The following is a 17,606-nucleotide window of genomic DNA, read 5'->3' on the forward strand; positions in this document are numbered from 1 at the left end:
TTGGACTGTCTGTTTGTAATATTGAAATAACCGATTTTTGCTAGATGCATATGAATATAACACCAAAATAACATTTTTTACAATTTTTGTCTGTTAGTTCCAGTTAATCTTTGAAATGGTTGGACCATTTTTGACGGGACTTTTTTTGGCAGGTAGCTGATGTAATAAGGAGTAACTTAGGCTACTTCAATTTTAGAAAAATTAAGTTAAAATACACGCGGACGAAGTCGCGAGTACAGCTAATTATACATATATTTAAATATTTTTATTTGATGTTTAGCACTAACATCTAGTTTGTGACTAGATGGCGCTGTGAATTGTCCTCAATTAATAGTATTATTCTGATTCTCTTTATTCTTCCTACTTTTTGACTATTTAATAATCATTACATCCTTGTTTTAACCCTCTCCGACAAGATCGACACTAAAATTTTATTCGTAAACTTATAACAATTTATGCCTAGGTTCGCGTATTGGGAGCAAACGATAATTATTTGGGGTTAGTTTTATGGTTATAATGCTGTAAACAATAAAATCAAATGGTCAATAAAGTTGTTGTAATGATCCAAAAGTTTAAATTTATAATACATATATTGAAGTACTGATCATTATATTAATATGTGAGCAGAAATTTTGTACATTAACTTTTTTACGAAAATTGCGAAAATTAAAAAATTATAGACAAGAAGCGCACATTGCTAATATATTTTAAAATAATACATAAAAAACATCAATGTAATAAAAAATATATTACTTCATTAGATTTAATGTATGTAATGTTACATTATATGGCCTGTGTGGGACTGTGTATAGGACGCTGGGGTCGGTCAATGATGGTGGCAATTAAAGGCGCAATATGTAATGTAAATAGTATATCATAAAAATATATGTCGTAACAAACTATATGAAAGCAAGAGCAATAGAAGGAGTAACAAAACCATAGCAACCGATATAAAATATAAATATTTAAAAGTAAGGAATAGTCGTACCAGCCAGCGGCCCGATTGAAAGACATGATCCTGTACATGGCCAATAGATTTATTTAAAGGGTTTTAGCAACAAGGTGTTTTAGAACTATAGCACTGAGACCTGCAGATATCTGTACTCGCTATGATTTTAGTTCGGGGATAAGAATTGAAATGTATCCATAGCTTTGAATATTCCAATCGGACTATAATGTTCCAGTCTGAATTAGTAGTTTCTGATATTAATGTGAAAAAGATCGACTGTATGGGTGTCTAAATGAAGAAAACACTTATAATATGAAAATAAAATATATACAGCTGCGAATTATCGAAGAGACAATATAGTATAATTGCCTTCAATCAAATACAAAACTCTTCAACTTTATAATTTCAATATATATCAGGTTAATTACATACAGAACCCATAGAGTAGAGTAAGTATAAGCTTCTGGGATAAATCGGGGCGGGTCACTAGTTATAAATTACATAAATTGCCTCAATGTAAAGAAAACCTTGTCGCAAAAACCTTGTTAAACTCTCAGCAGGGTTGTCTACCATGCGAGTATCCTCATACAGGTACAAAACTTATTACCTTCTGTACGAGAAGATTTTCATCTTCGTACAAGATTGTACGAGTTTTTACCTACAGATATTAATCTAAAAATTATTTTTTTAACTTTATTCAATAAGCCTAAAAATTTTTAATGTGGCAACCCTGGCTTTATATATACCCAAGCGAAATGGTAAAAGCTAGAGGGTTGAAACTTTCAGCATACATTAATCACACAACTGCTCAGTACGTACAGTAACATAAGCGTTCGTACCATAAGAAGGTTATTACACTGTCATATTGTTTAATATAGTACACCTACAGTCTTAATAATAATAATAATAATAATAAATTTTATTAAGCCACAATCATGTACAGGTATAAGTTCATTTTTTTATAAACAATATGTTGTGATTGTATGAGCCTGGGAACTGAACTAGGCACGAGGCCTGTATCTCAGTAGACCAGTACTCACCCCTCGGTTGTGCGGTTCTACTTAGATTTACACAGTAAGATTATGGCAATATATGCTAGAAGTACAAAATTGTTTTGCTGGTCAGTTGGTAAAAAGATTAGGTCGTTGATATGTACCCTAGATCTTTATATATATATATATATATATATATATATATATAGAGGGCAAATGATGTTGCATCTTATCCGATGGTAAGTGATAAAAATCAGTTCATACTTTTGGGGGACACGAAGTCACAAACATGCGAATAGTTATATAGATATGCAGATATAGATAGACATGTTAAAATAACATCCCGCTTTTTCGTCGGAGTTAATAAAAATGTCGTTTAACATTCTATTATGGAGTAAATATATAGTCATAAATAGACTTGATAAATATTGCTTTTCTCTTCGGGGTTAATAAAATTGTTATTAAAAGATTCCATTTCATAGCAAATAAGCTGTGGCTACGATTTCGTAAGTGAAAAATTTATAGCCTATGTGTTGTTCTGATGTATTGTAAAGTTTCATTCAAATCCATTCAGTAGTTATTGTGTGTATGAGTAACATACATCCATCCATACATCCACACACACAAACTCAAACTATCTTCATTACAGACACTTATGGCAAGTCTAATTATAAATTTTAATTAATTTACGGTATATATATGTGATAGTGTAATGATTACACTATTACTTAGTGGATATCTTAACGTAATAGCTAATACAAATCTTGAGTCCAATCTTACATGATAAAAATAATAAACAAAATTTAAATTGTTGTAGGTCATTCATTCTTCATGATACATCATGTTATTCTGATATACAATTCTATTCTGTTCTGTTCTATTCTATACCATTCTGGTTATTTCTAATATCTAATACAATAATCTTATTCGGATTTTTGTTCCTGTTTCTCGTAAAACTACTGAACAGATTGCGATGAAACTTTACAGTAATATAGCTCATACATCAGAATAACACATAGGCTATAATGTAATAAATATAATGATAAATGCCATGTAAGTGTGATGCAGACGAAGTTGCGCGCGTCAACCAGTTAGTAATAAACATAATATGATAAAACTTCATTGGTAGGAAAACTTTATTAGCATGAATATAGTGAATTCACATAAAACAAGGAACAAAATGTTTCAACAGGACATATCACTAAGGCTAACTCACCGCTGGAACAATTATTTGACCGCAGTGAATTTTCCTGTCCTATTGTGCTTCATGGAAATCGTATATCTGAGGAACAATAGTAGCAAATAGTCGGTGTCATGGCACCGTTTCGTGTAAATCATTTTCGTGGTAGAACAGGGGATACCGAATAGATAATGTCCTTATAAGTCATAATTGTTCTGTGGATCTAATTTGATACAGTACACGGAATAAATTAGTAAATTATTTCTTTTTTTCAAGTGGCTCCACTGAAAATCAGCGCTGTAGTGACACGCTGCGGCACCAGCTGAGTGGAAGCCTTTTCAGCATAGACGATTATTAGTTTTTAAGTTTTCTTTTTTACTCTGTACTCTTTTTTATGCTGAATAAATGATTTATTATTATTATGTTATTATAAATTTAGAGAAAGTTATATACTGTTTTAAGTTTGACGCAGTCATTATTTATAAGTATAATTAGTCAAACACTTGATCTTACTTACGATTTATTTTTGTTGAGTTCCCTGTGAACTCAACAAAAATAAAACGGTAAGATCCCGTGATTTACTAATTATACTTTAGACAAAGTTATTTGTGATTGCTTGTGTCATTTTATTTTCTAGTTATGATAACAAGATACGGGCATTTACGGGTACAATATTTTATCCACAATTAGAATACTACGATATTCTAACTGTACACAAGATAATGCATTTAAGTGTATAGAATAAAATATTATTTATTTATTCTTTCAAAAACAACAAAACAAATATATAAAACAGTAATTAAATCAAAATATGTGCATCTTTTCCGCTTTTTCTTGTATATTAATCCAATTGACACGTACGTAAGTTATGTAATGGTAGTAAAATTCAAAGTAACTGTTATTAGAATTTGGTTTTGCGAATTTACAGGTCATAAGATCGATATGTCCATTACTATTTAGATTCGGCGTAATATTATATTATATTTTTCTTTAATTACGGGACCTTACCACGTTTTATTTTTATTGAGTTTCCGATATTTCGGTAGTGTTTCAACCGCCATGATCACTAAACTTAAGAGCAGCGGGTAGATGGTAAATAAATCTTTTATGGGCAGACATATTCGTCTACCTTCACACGTCTTCGTTTGTTGCTACTATTGGAACTCGCTCTTGATATTGGGAAACTATACTCACAGTATCTTCACGTCTTAATACTGCCGAAATATCGACTGTTCAATAAAAATAAAACGTGATAAGATCCCGAGATTTACTAATTATACTTATAAATAATGACAGCGTCAAATTTAAAACAGTATATATATATATTTTTTTAATTCATATCTGATCGTAGCGATCTAGTTATTTACTCCCATTCTTACAATATCATATTTTATACAGTCTATCCATCTCTTGTTAGACCTTATAACTTCCTCTGTCAGTATAACCATCCACATTCATATATAAACTACTGGCCGTAGGGAGTGGCGTGCCGGCGCTACTGTGGCAGATTGCAATACTGTTCTCACTGTTTAATTCTGTAAAAACGTGTATTTATGTGTATAGATAGATAGATAAAATTTTTATTCACGTTTAAGGCATACACACACACAAAACACTGTATAATAAAAACAAAAATAAAAATAGATATACAATTACATTAGCCAAGTTAAACAAAATACAATACATAACCAATATACAGATAAATTAAAATGCAATACAGTTAACAACAAAAAAAAAACGGTGTGAATAACGTAGTGTGTATGTATAGATGTATATAGGTAGGTAAGTATTAAGAAAACTGAACGATATCTTGCCAACAAACTGTTCTGCAGTTTGGCGAGTCAATGTGTCAAAATAAATGTACTTATATTTTTATTAAATAAATTAAAAAAAATAGTGAGTGTGGTGACCACAAAGACATCATCTGCTTCTTTCTTATTCTATTTATTTGGGGACGGCGTAACTTGATTTTCTCTTTCATTCATCCCTGTTCGCAGTCATCTCGTTATTTCCATCCTTTTTCATCATCTTTCACACAGTCCATCCATCTCTTTTTCGGCCTTCCTCGTTGCTTATAACCATCCATATTCATATGTAACACCACCACCACGAAGACAATATTATCTTATATATAAAATTCTCGTGTCACAGTTTTTGTTCCCATACTCCTCCGAAACTGCTTGACCGATTCTCATGAATTTTTGTGAGCGTATTGAGTAGGTCTGAGAATCGGCCAATATCTATTTTTCATCCCCCTAAATGTTAGGAGTAGTCCACTCCTATTTTTTTTTTAATATAAGTTAAAACAACGTTTGCCATGACAGCTAGTTATTATATAAATCTGTTAGCCCCTAAGGTATATATAACATGGCATAATATTTTTATATAAATAATTAAGTTACCTAAAAATAAAAAAAAACACTCGATTTAGAAGTTACATTAGAATAGCCTATTACATAATTTATGTGTAAAGGTTACCCACATGTTTTAAAAGTAAAACAATAACGGGTTTGAATTAAAACATTTAGGAGCGAAATAAAACAAAATTTGAGAGGCGAATGGTGGCAACAGATGGGACGCATCCGCCTATGGACTCGTTGAATAAAGATTTATTTATACGGAGATCTGTGTGTGCTGGCAATATTTTATGTTCATCCTTAGTACCTACTTCGATGAAAAAATGCGTACGAATTTTTAAAATGGCAACGCTAATATGGAAAATGTGAGCACGGTCGGTCACTTATAAAAAATAAACACAGCAGAATCCGCCGTCTATGTACCTATGTTATCCTTATATTTGATTTCGTTTCTAAAATCTACTCTAATCCATATAACATAAGTACTATATGAATAAGTGTTTATAATTACCGATGAATAAAGAAATAATTAGATTTCTTCGAATTCTTTCTGAATGAAAAGAAAGATGATGAAAAGTAAGATAATAGAGAAGAATATAAAAGGACATTTTTGCACTTATCTTTGCATAATTTATGGTTGATTGGTAGAAAATGCCATTAGGTGTTAAGTCCGCCATATGTACTTTTTACTTATGTATGACGTGCATTAAAGTTATTTAAATAAAATAAATAAATAAGAATGAAATCAGGTGTGAAATTAATCATGACTATTTTGAAATAAGAATGTGTAGAAATCCAATTAAATGAAACTCTCATACCCAGTCTGGAACATAAATATTGTGTGATATATGACAGTACAGTTATATTGTATTATGGTCACAATCTAGAATATTTATTTATTTACTTAAAATTATTTGCTCACCACACTTACAGTTAATCCAAAATGTGTAGTGAGCTAATACATAGTAACAAATAACGTAAGTACATAAATAACAATAAACAGTACTCAATAAACTTATTAATACTATCTTGCAATCCCCTCCGATCGATTCCCCGTTCAATTCAAACGGGGATCGAAATTACGACGGCCTGAGCCGAGGTTCGAACCCCTAGTGGTGCCCTCAGACTAAAGTCGTATTCGTCAGGCATGAGTTGGCCTTCAGCCGCTCCATAAGTCCTTCTTTGGTTTGGAGTGCTATCTGCACTCGCCCCCTAACGTCCCGTGAAGCTGTAAAGGCCAGCTGCGGCCAACAGCATTAGAGTAGTCCGAAAAAAAAAACTATCTTGCAGAATATCACCCTCTGGCTGACCCGAAACAAACCATTGAGTAGCAAGATGTCTTGATATCTAGAAGCAATTTAGGCAGTGCATGTGCGAGCAGGGGGTGCCGATAGTAAAAATGTATATGTAAATTGGACTCTATTCTTCGCATTTAGCCTTGCATATGGGCCGTTGTGCGTGTAATTCAAATTCAAATTCAAAATATCTTTATTCATGTATCTATATGTATATCTATTACAGACTCTTATGATATGTCAAATCTACCGTCAGTTCGGAATGATTTCGAGATGAGAAGAACTAACAAAACTCAGCTCGTATTATTTTCAAATAAATGTTGTACATGTTTACAAGAATACAGTCATTAAAATTCAAATTTGGGAGAATAGAGTAGACCACTAGCATATGCTATTGCAAAAAACAAAAATCTAATCAGTGTTCGCAACCTGAAGAGACCAGTCCCCCCAAGCAGCACAAGTAGAGCTGAGACTACTAAAGTAGTCAAACTCCTCGCAAAAGCGCAGAAGCCTCTTGGTATCTTCACAGGCTTCACGGAGCGAACTCACTATTGCAAAGTTTTGAATTCGTTGTGTCCACTGCTACGCATTCCAGGATTACGTGAGCGGCCGCTTCTTCGGCTTCAAAGCAGTCAGGACAAAGGGGACTGTCTGTAGTACTTACTATGTACAAGTGTTTGTTTAGTGGATAGTGGCTCGTTATTGTTCAGTCACTGGTACCTCTGTGGGGTATATATGGAACAAGGGCTCAATTTTGTCAAATTGTTTATTCTTTCATTCGGCAACAAATAATAGTGCACCACAGATTGCACTTCCGTCTTTCCTCCAAAGTGTTCTTGTCTACCATACCGGACAGTATTCTGCCACTGAGTGTATTTTTATTTTTAACTAGCTGTACCCGCGACTTCTCTCTCTGAAATAAAATATTTTTCTAAAATAAAACTCCTAATTACATCAGCTACCTGCCAAAAAAAGTCCCGTCAAAATCGGTCTAGCCATTTCAGAAATTAGCCGTAACAAACAGACAGACAGACAAAAATAGTAAAAAAAAATATTTTGATGTATGTACCATATGCATGTAGTAAAAAACGGTTATTTGAATATTACAAAAAGACACTCCAATTTTATTTATATTTATAGATTATATATAACACATTAATTTTTAGAGTTCCACTCGACTAGGAGTTATAGAGACAAAGTAGTCGTCAACACACTTTCCATTTCGTTGCGTCTATTCAAAATTCTTGTCGGTTTTCATAAATTGGCCTTGCTACCGGTGCGTTGCAAAAAAGACTATAGAACAAATCAGCCTGTGTCAAAACGTTGTATCTGACATTTACTTTGTTATGACAGATTGTCATTTCATGTATGATATTGTCCACTCATCACGCAAGGAGTGCCTTCTTGCTTATTAGTAGCAAGTGGTATTAAGTTCTCTATATATATACTAGTTCACTAAGCAAACGTTAAAGTTAAAAACAACTTATATATATAAATTAATGTACTAATATCGCTATTAAAAATACGGGTTGATGGTTTAAAATTTAAGGTGGTATGTACTTTAATCCTAGTCATAAATAAATTAAAAAAAACTCTAATATTAAAAAAATAAGGGGTGGACTACACTTAGGGGTATGAGAAATAGCTACGTTTTTCAAAACTACTGAATATACACACAGAATTTAATAAAAAGCGATCATGCTGTTTCGGTCGAGTTTTGTCACAAACACTGACTGAAGAATTTTATATATTAGAAGATAATATGGCCATTAAACTAGTTACTAGTCAAAATGTAGGAATGAGTCGTACTAAATATCTTACAGATCAAGAAGTGTAACTTTCTTCCACTTATTTTAAGGTTTTACGATTAATTAATGTAATATACAGGGTTATACCGATAGCTACTCGATGAATTGTCGATTGAATTCTGGAAGCGGTAGCCATTGCGGCATCGTAATTTTTTATTGGCTATCCCTCGGGTGCATTTACCTCTAAAACTGCCACGTACGTTGCCAAAAATAGCCGCATCTATTTTATAGGACGATAAAACACAAAAAAATATTTGCTGCATTTCCCCCTGTGGGTAAGTAAATTAACGGTTGGAATATTTTTGACCTTCTATGAAGTATAATAGTAAATAGTTTTTTTAGGTAATAATAGGTTAGGTAATAGTTTTTTTAAGGGATGATAATGGAATAGTTTTCTCGCCTGCACTAACGCTAGCGGGGCACAAGTGTATGATGATAAGATGAGTATGAGATCAGGTCAGTGAGCCAATCGAGCCCAGTGATGGCTGGCTCATCCGTCATACTCGTGAACTCGTGCTGCTTGTAGGGACTGGTCTGCTCTTATCAGTACGACTGATTTAATCTTATTGTGTTTTTATATTTGCGCCTAAATTAATTAGTGCGGGTTGGTAGTTTGTATTCACACGTTTCGACTTGTAAAATGTAAACTTACAAGTATTGTTTAAAAGAGCAACACACAAGTTTCTTGCTTATTCTTCTTGTGATGAGACAGCTTTCCGAATAAGCGGTAGATTTAAAAAAATGTTGACTATTCAAAAGTGCTTAAATTAAGTTTATTTGAATAAATGATTTTCTATTCTATTCTATTCTATCGCAAATTTGCCAGAAATTTAACATGATGGTTTCCATGGAAAACTGCGCACCATGGAGGTCAACCTGACATGGTACATTGTTAGCAATGGTGTTAGTAACTCCACATAACTTATAATATACTTACGAATTTTATACCCGATAAGATATTAGAGGGGTTATCATAAGATAAATAAACTGGTGTCTAAAAAAGAAATTCAGTTGAGCTACTCGTCAGTTCCTCTCAGTTGAATCTGTATACTGAACTGGACGGTAGAGAAAATGTATTAATTACAAGACTCATAAGCAGCTAAAATATAAAATATCTGAATAAATTATTTTCGAATTTGATTTGAATTTTAATCATCAAGAATTGTGTGTATGTAAGATGTTTGTTACGTTCACGCAAAAACTACTGAACGTATTTTATGAAACTTTACAGTAATATAGCTTATACATCAGAATAACATATATAACTATAAATTTCACGCGGATCAAACTGCGGGCACAGCTAGTATTAAATAATGTTTATAAAGACACCATATCTAATTGTAAATAAGTGTGGTAACAAATGTCTCTTGAGGGAGTCCTCACAAAAATTCCAGCATAGTAGCAATAAGTATAATGTTTATAAAATCACAATTTCTCATCCTACAGGTGTTGTACTAGTTATAACCGTATCAGATATGCTATTTCATTTGTTACAACTGAAAAATGTTGCTTAGTATTAGTCTCTTGAGAGAAGTCATCATAAAAATGCTAGGTTGCAATAAGTCAAACGTTTATCTCAGTTCGTACAAGGTAACAAACCTACAGCATCAATTACAAATGTCTGACAGTAAATCGCGAGGGCCGCGAACAAGGTTTTGTATTCCAACTTTGGCAATTACGTTAGTCAGGATTAAAGTTAAGGCGGGAACTTTCAAAACGGGACGGATGGTTACCGTCGCTGCAACATACCGTCGCTGCGGTGGTCGAGCATAGAATTTTTTTATATACTTTGTAAAAAGTCATCTGCGTGCCTCAGTCTCGACTATTTCAGCCGCCAAGCAGCCTGTTTTCTAAGTTGTTTCCAGCTGAAAAGGTTGTTACCTGAACTGACGGTAAGAAGGTGCGTTTTATAGAAATGATGCGTCAGTCTCGGTGATCTAGCGGTTTAGCACATTGCCTTATTTCTGATTGTCGTGGGTTCCTCGCATGATACAATCAGTTGTATTCATGAGTATGATTGCTTGTATCGGTTTGGGTGCTTTTTTATTATATAAAAATAATTTATTTTATTTTCAGGCATTTTGAGCATTTTGTTCACATTGTAGTTTTCATAGAGTTAATGTTACTAACATGAAAATGGGCAAAATACACAAAAATAAAATAAATTATTATTATATAACAATAAAAGCACCCAGTATAATCACAAAATATACACAAAAATGAAAATTAAGTTAAATTAAAATTAAAATAAAAATCATAACAAAAATAAAAATTACAATTTTTATTACCTGGAGTATATGCAGACCAAAGGGGCTTGCCTCGAGGCCCCTAGAATACGAATATTTATCCGATTTCGAAGATTCAGTCAGAAATTAAATTCACACCGAAAATATTTTTTTGTCCGTCAGATTTGAACTTACGACCTCTTCGATGTTAGTCGGAGCTGTAAACCACTAGACTACGAGGGTCTCGAAGTCAAAAAATATTTGCCAATCGACACGTACGTATGTGAGACGGTGCTTAGCCACAGACTTTACAATGACACTTTACGGGCTTTTAAATGCAACTTTTGTTTGTGATCGGACAATTTATGCATGTTTTTGTTGCTGAAACGAACTCCCAAGAATTTTTGCTCCCATCGCCCGTTTGGAAACTTTGTTATTGCTGTTTTATGTTATTGTATACACTGATGAAACCGCTTTTACGTTATAATCTATACATCTAAATAAAATTGGAGTGTCTGTTTGTAATATTGAAACAACTGTTTTTTAATACATGCATATGAATATAAATACGGTCCGTGGACCATAAAACCACTTTTTAAAATTTTTGTCTGTCTGTCGGTCTGTTTGTTCCGGCAAATCTCTGAAATGGCTGGACCGATTTTAACGGGACTTTTTTTGGCAGGTAGCTGATGTAATAAGGAGTAACTTAGGCTACTTTTATTTTAGAAAAATAAAACTAAATTCCACGCGGACGAAGTCGCGGGAACAAATAGTCGTAAATAAAATACGAGATGTGTGAAGTGATCTAAAGAAATTTCAGTAGAAATTAAAAGAAGATATTTTTTTATCTTGTACTTCTACAGAGTGGGTCGAAATACAGTTTAAACAAAAACAATTATTTCAATGTTAAGTAGAAAAAGGCATCTTAGGTGAAGATCGGTAACAGACCAACATTGTCATTCCCTGTGTGTTAGCCGAAACCGTTAGTAATTGGCAAGGAATGTATGAATTAGTATTGATTATTAACACAATATTATAAATAAACTGGCTACTCGCCCGGCTTCGCACGGGTGTAAATGTATTATATATATGTATATATATAAACCTTCCTCTAGAATTCCTTTCTATGTATTAAAAAAAACGCCTCAAAATCCGTTACATAGTTTTAATGATTTAAGCATACATACATACAGCGACTGCGACTTTGTTTTATACTATGTAATGATAAATATATTTATACAGAAAACTAACACGGTGATTTCAGGACTGTTCTTAAGAACTGTGTTTGTGAAGCTGTAATAGTACCTTGTGCTTTTATATGACGTCCTTGATGTTGTAGTGGTTTTTCCAAACCACTTCAATTTTGATGGTCGCGGGTTCGATTCCTCTCACGGTACAGACTTTTGTATTCAGGAGTATAATTGTTTGTATTATTCTGGGTGTTCTTTGTATATTATGTATGTATTTATTTATTCTTCTATTAGTCTAGTATCCACAACACACGCTTTGCTTCGCTTCGGATTAGATGGCGCTGAGTAAAATGCCTTGGGCTATTATCATTACATAGTATAAAATTATGTCACTTTCGCTGTCTGTTCCCTTAGATCTTTTAAACTACGTAACGGAATTTTAATGTAGTTTTTAGCACTAGATAAAGTTTTCTAAGAGGAAGGTTTATATGTATAATACATGTACATCTGTATGAAGCAGGAGCGGGTAGCCAGTTATAATATAAATAAAAAATCACATATTAATCAAAAGGAAACTTGAGAATATATAAGAAAATTATATTAAAATACTCATAAAGATAAAAGTATTACGAGAATATCATTAATTAACGTTAATTGGACCTTTTTATATACTAATTGATCTTACTTTAGAGTGCTGTATTAATACTTGGCCGTGAAAGTGTCTTAAGATTTAATTACTGATTTTTCCTCACTCACATTCAGGGATAATACAGTTATTTTTAGATTTAATTATTCGATGATCATAATCGAGGTCTGCTACAGATAATAATGATAATCTCAGGACAATTCACACAGCGCCATCTAGTCCTAAGTTAAGCTGGTTAAAGCTTGTGTTTTGGGTACTAAATAACTTTACTTAAGTAGATAAATTTACAACATTAATTTAATGTTAAGTTATCTCCCACTTTCACTGGACTATATATTGTTGACTTGTATCTGTATGTATGCATAAATTTTATATATATAATATTACGTATTACAATATATTATTCGACAGCCTCGGTGGTCTAGCGGTTTAACACACCGCCTTACTTCCGATGGTCGCGGGTTCGATTGCTCGCACAGAAATTGTTTTTTTCATTGACTGTCTATTAATTGACATAAATAAACCAATGTCCCGTTTATACTCAAAGAATAAATGGTCGCGTTAGGCATGACTGAAAATTATTGATTTAAGCTGTAGTCTTTATTACATTTCAAAGGGATAGTACTAAAAGGGCTTGCATTGAATTATATATTGAGATTGAAGTCTAGAGTAGATATACAGTTTCGTCATCATTTTTATTATTCTAGCGGTTAGCACACCGCCTTACTTCCAATGGTCGCGGGTTCGATTCCAGTATGGTGCAAACATTTGTATTTATGAGTACGTTTGTTTGTAAGGAGACCCCCGGCTCATCCAGAAGAACATCCGACGATCCGTCTATACGTAAGTAGTGCTTGGTTTTTCTATAAAGACTGACGAGTGTAATCGTCTTATGTAAGCTGGATCTACGAGTAACAATTTGTCATCAGTTCTACCGAATTTATACTAATACTGATAGCGTTAATATATATTTTCATTTTTAAGTTAATTTATTTTTATTTTATTTATTTATTCAATTCGGGATACTAATGGCCCATAGAATAAATACCTTACAGACTAACATACGCATGAATGATATTAAAATTAATAGAAAAAATAAATATAAATTGTCTGTGTGGTCACGGCACTGATGACGGAAATCTACCACGATAGCATCGATACACCACACCCTTCGGCCAGTAGTCCTCCTTCATGAAGGTGGGCAGTATGTCGGTGGGAATTCGGACCACAAACACCTTGAAACTCGTTATCACCAGATTCCAGCTGCATCACCCTCATTGTCAAGTTAATTTTGGTCCGTATGTAGTTCAAAGTCGACAGTGTCCTGCTCCTTAGTGGCGTAGTGTAGGCGGGGCAGGGACATTGCCGTGGTGTAGCAGACTTAACAGGAGTTTGGTCCAGTGAGTGCAGTGACAAAGTGGTTCTGGTTGGTCCTCTTTATGTGCCTCTTCTTCTACATATTATGATGAATCCATTATCGCCACGATCATCGTTGTTAGCACACGTAGAAGCAATGTTAATATTCGTGGCTGCCTCTCACTTCCCACTATTATAGTTGGTATTAGGTATTAAGTATTAGTTAAATAACAAAATATTTTATCAATATGGGTTTATCTGATTATGACAATTATACCTACATAAATTAAACAAGATTTATCATAAAACATTGAGGTTTCCTCCTGGGACTGACCCACCGCAGTCAAAGGGAAGCTTTACCTTATATTGCAGATGTGGATTGAATCACAAGCGGCAGCGTATAAAAATCTGCGAAACTTATAAATGGTAAATTGTATTTCCATTAAATAGATATATATTATTGATAGAAAAATTCATTTAATTAGTATTTTGACGATTAAAAGTTTAAGACGATATATTTTTATGTCTTCTTGGAACAATACTACCTGGACAATTCACACAATGCCTTTGGGACTAAAAAGGCAAGCAAAGCATATGCATATGTTATAGATATTAAATATTGTAATAGATATATTATATATTAATGTTAATCGATACAAATACTTAGATATATATTTTTTTAAATACATACACAATATACATAGAAAACACCCACACCGATACAAATAAACAAGTTCATTAATACAAATGTTTGTACCATCCGAGGAATCGAACCCGCGGTAATCGAAAGTAAAATGGTGTGCTAAATCGCTTGACCACCGAGGCCGTTATTCTTGCAATAATCATCGCCATATTTCAAATAATTTATACAAAACCTTCATAAATCATATACCTAAACCTTTTTAAGGAATCACTCTATTGATCGATGAAAAACCACATGAAAACACTTGCAGTACTTGTTGAGATTATTGCGAATATACACACTGACAGACAGTTTCATAATATCTTGTTAAACTTATGTCATATAGAAATGTGGTCGTAGAGTTCCGGTAGTTTCGACTTGGGATCTCTAAAACTATTTCAACGCACTAGTAACAGAGGTTGTTCGCCTTCAATACTGCTATAGGTAGACTTTCGTAATATTGTATTTAACGACCTCGGTAGTCTATCAGTTTAGTACCTCGTCTTATTCCCAATGGTCCCGGAGTATTTTGTATTCACGATCAAACTCGCACAGTACAAACATTTGTATTCATGAGTATGATTGTTTGTATCGGTCTGGATATTTTCTATATGTATTATGTGTATATTTGCAAAAAAAATATATGTATGTAAGTAAAACATTTCTATCCGTTGTCTAGTACACATAACACAAGCTCTACGTAGATTGAGACAGGTGGCGCTGTGTGAATTATTCGTTGTATAATCGTTCAAAATCATAGACTTCTAAAATTCTATATTTAAAAAGTAAAATCAAGAAATCTAGCCAATTCTTCTTTATGAATACATACTGAGTGTAACAGAAGAACAGAAAATGAATGGAATCGAATGAAATGATTATGAATGAAATGGAATTAAAAATTGAGACACAGAAGATTTTTCTATCTGACTTGTTTCATATCAATGCATTCAGGTAATGCTTAATTTATTTATTGTATATTATATTTTAAGAAACAATCTGAATTAGAATATATTTCAAAACATTTATACCTTTTTATAGCGTTTGTAACTTGAACCATACCAACAAAACATTATCTATATATACTATCTGTAATATTACCATGTTCTGTAGGGAAATGTTCATAATTGAGTTTAATGTCGGCGTTTTGCTTCCAGATACAACGGTTTTTGTTAGGCTTATGTTGAAGTAAATATACTACGATTGTATATTTTCATTATCTAACATTGTGACACTTAAGTACTCAAGAGCGGGGATTAGTATTAGGACTGATAGCCCCATTTTACCCACATACCATATCGAATTGACCCTGGAAACTATCATGACTGGTGACGTGGTCGTCTGCTGTGATGACCACTCTAGACTGACTGATCTGATCTGTCTTTATGCTCATTCTGTCGTCCTCCACTGGTGCCCCAGCATATACCACGCAGGTGGAGCATCATTCAGCAGCTCTTAATTCTTATAACGGTAAACAGTATGGAGGTCATTCATTAAGTAAGTGAGTTTAAAAAAATACTGGATAGATTATTGTAATAGGTTGAAATCCTACAATCCTGGTGTATGTATCGTATATTCCTTTCTGCTGCTGCCAGGAGAAGTGGATTATTTGTAATGTGGACTAATAACCTCTATGCTTTCATTGTACCAAGTAAGGTTGACCTTCGAGTGGCTCTCCTTAATACCAATAAGAAAAAATTCTGGTGAATTTTATCACGATATAATTTCATGCTCATACCATTAGTGCAGGTAGGTGTACTATTCCATTATCAACTATAAAAACACATTTGGCACCTGTTTCGAATAATATTCGAGTGCATCAATGAAAATAGAATATACTGATGATTGTGAGTGATTACTGAATTTGGTATTAATTCACAATTACTAAATATTATAAAGCGGAAATGTGCCATCTAGTGAAAAATTCCAGAACAATTTAGCAAGTGAACAGGATTTCAAAATCTGAGAGAGTCGACAGAAAATACCGTGCCTTTAAGTGTACAGTTAATGCCTACAGAACTTCAATAGATGGCGCTATACGTATTTCTGTTAAATAAACTGAAAGATCTGAAAATTTCAGTGGAATAATTTGGTGCCGCAACAACATAGATCATGTTTATGATTTTATTTTGTTTCTTGGTTTGGTCTTCATGTTAATTTACGAGGTATTATAAATACGCGTCAGTGTATAATATACTAACAAATATTAAATTCAAATTATGTCTACTCCAAATCACATCAATATTATAAATACTACTATTATTTCAGCATTCACCTGGTGTCATTCAGATCATATATTTTAATGAAAAATATATTTAAGTATATAATGTCGTATAATTTTTATAATTATTAACTATTTTCTATGACATTTTCTTCTATTTTCAAAAACATACGTAAAACACAGACAATGTGCAAACACAGTCGAAATATTTCTTTGGCATGAACATATACTTATAACATATTCTAAAAAAACTCTATACATACATAATACAATATATAATAAGTAACCTAACCATAACATATATACAAAATAATAATATATTCGTATGTTGTATCCCATTCGCTACACAAAATCTCTACTATATCGGGCTCACACATGTTCTCGATAAAAAAATACAGACAATTTGCTGTAAAAAGGATCGCTGTGCATATATAATCTGCATCAGGATGTTTACCATTCTAATTATTTAAAAACAATGTGGTACAGGCGATTTGCATTTACAGTTGAAAAGACTAAGGTTTATTTTTATGTTTTTCTATGTCATACTGGCATGCCACTGCACACAGTTTGCGAAACGGTTGCACTGAAACTATTGTTTAATTAAAAGTAGCAACATCGACAATCGATAGACTATGTTTGGAATGTTCTATTCACTCATAAATACTCGAAGTTCCATTACATAGTTGATTGAACGTTTTATTAGTTGCG

Source organism: Achroia grisella, unplaced genomic scaffold (assembly GCF_030625045.1).
Source record: "Achroia grisella isolate CSIRO2021 unplaced genomic scaffold, CSIRO_AGI_Agris_v1 utg402, whole genome shotgun sequence".
Classification (NCBI taxonomy): Eukaryota; Metazoa; Arthropoda; class Insecta; order Lepidoptera; family Pyralidae; genus Achroia; species Achroia grisella.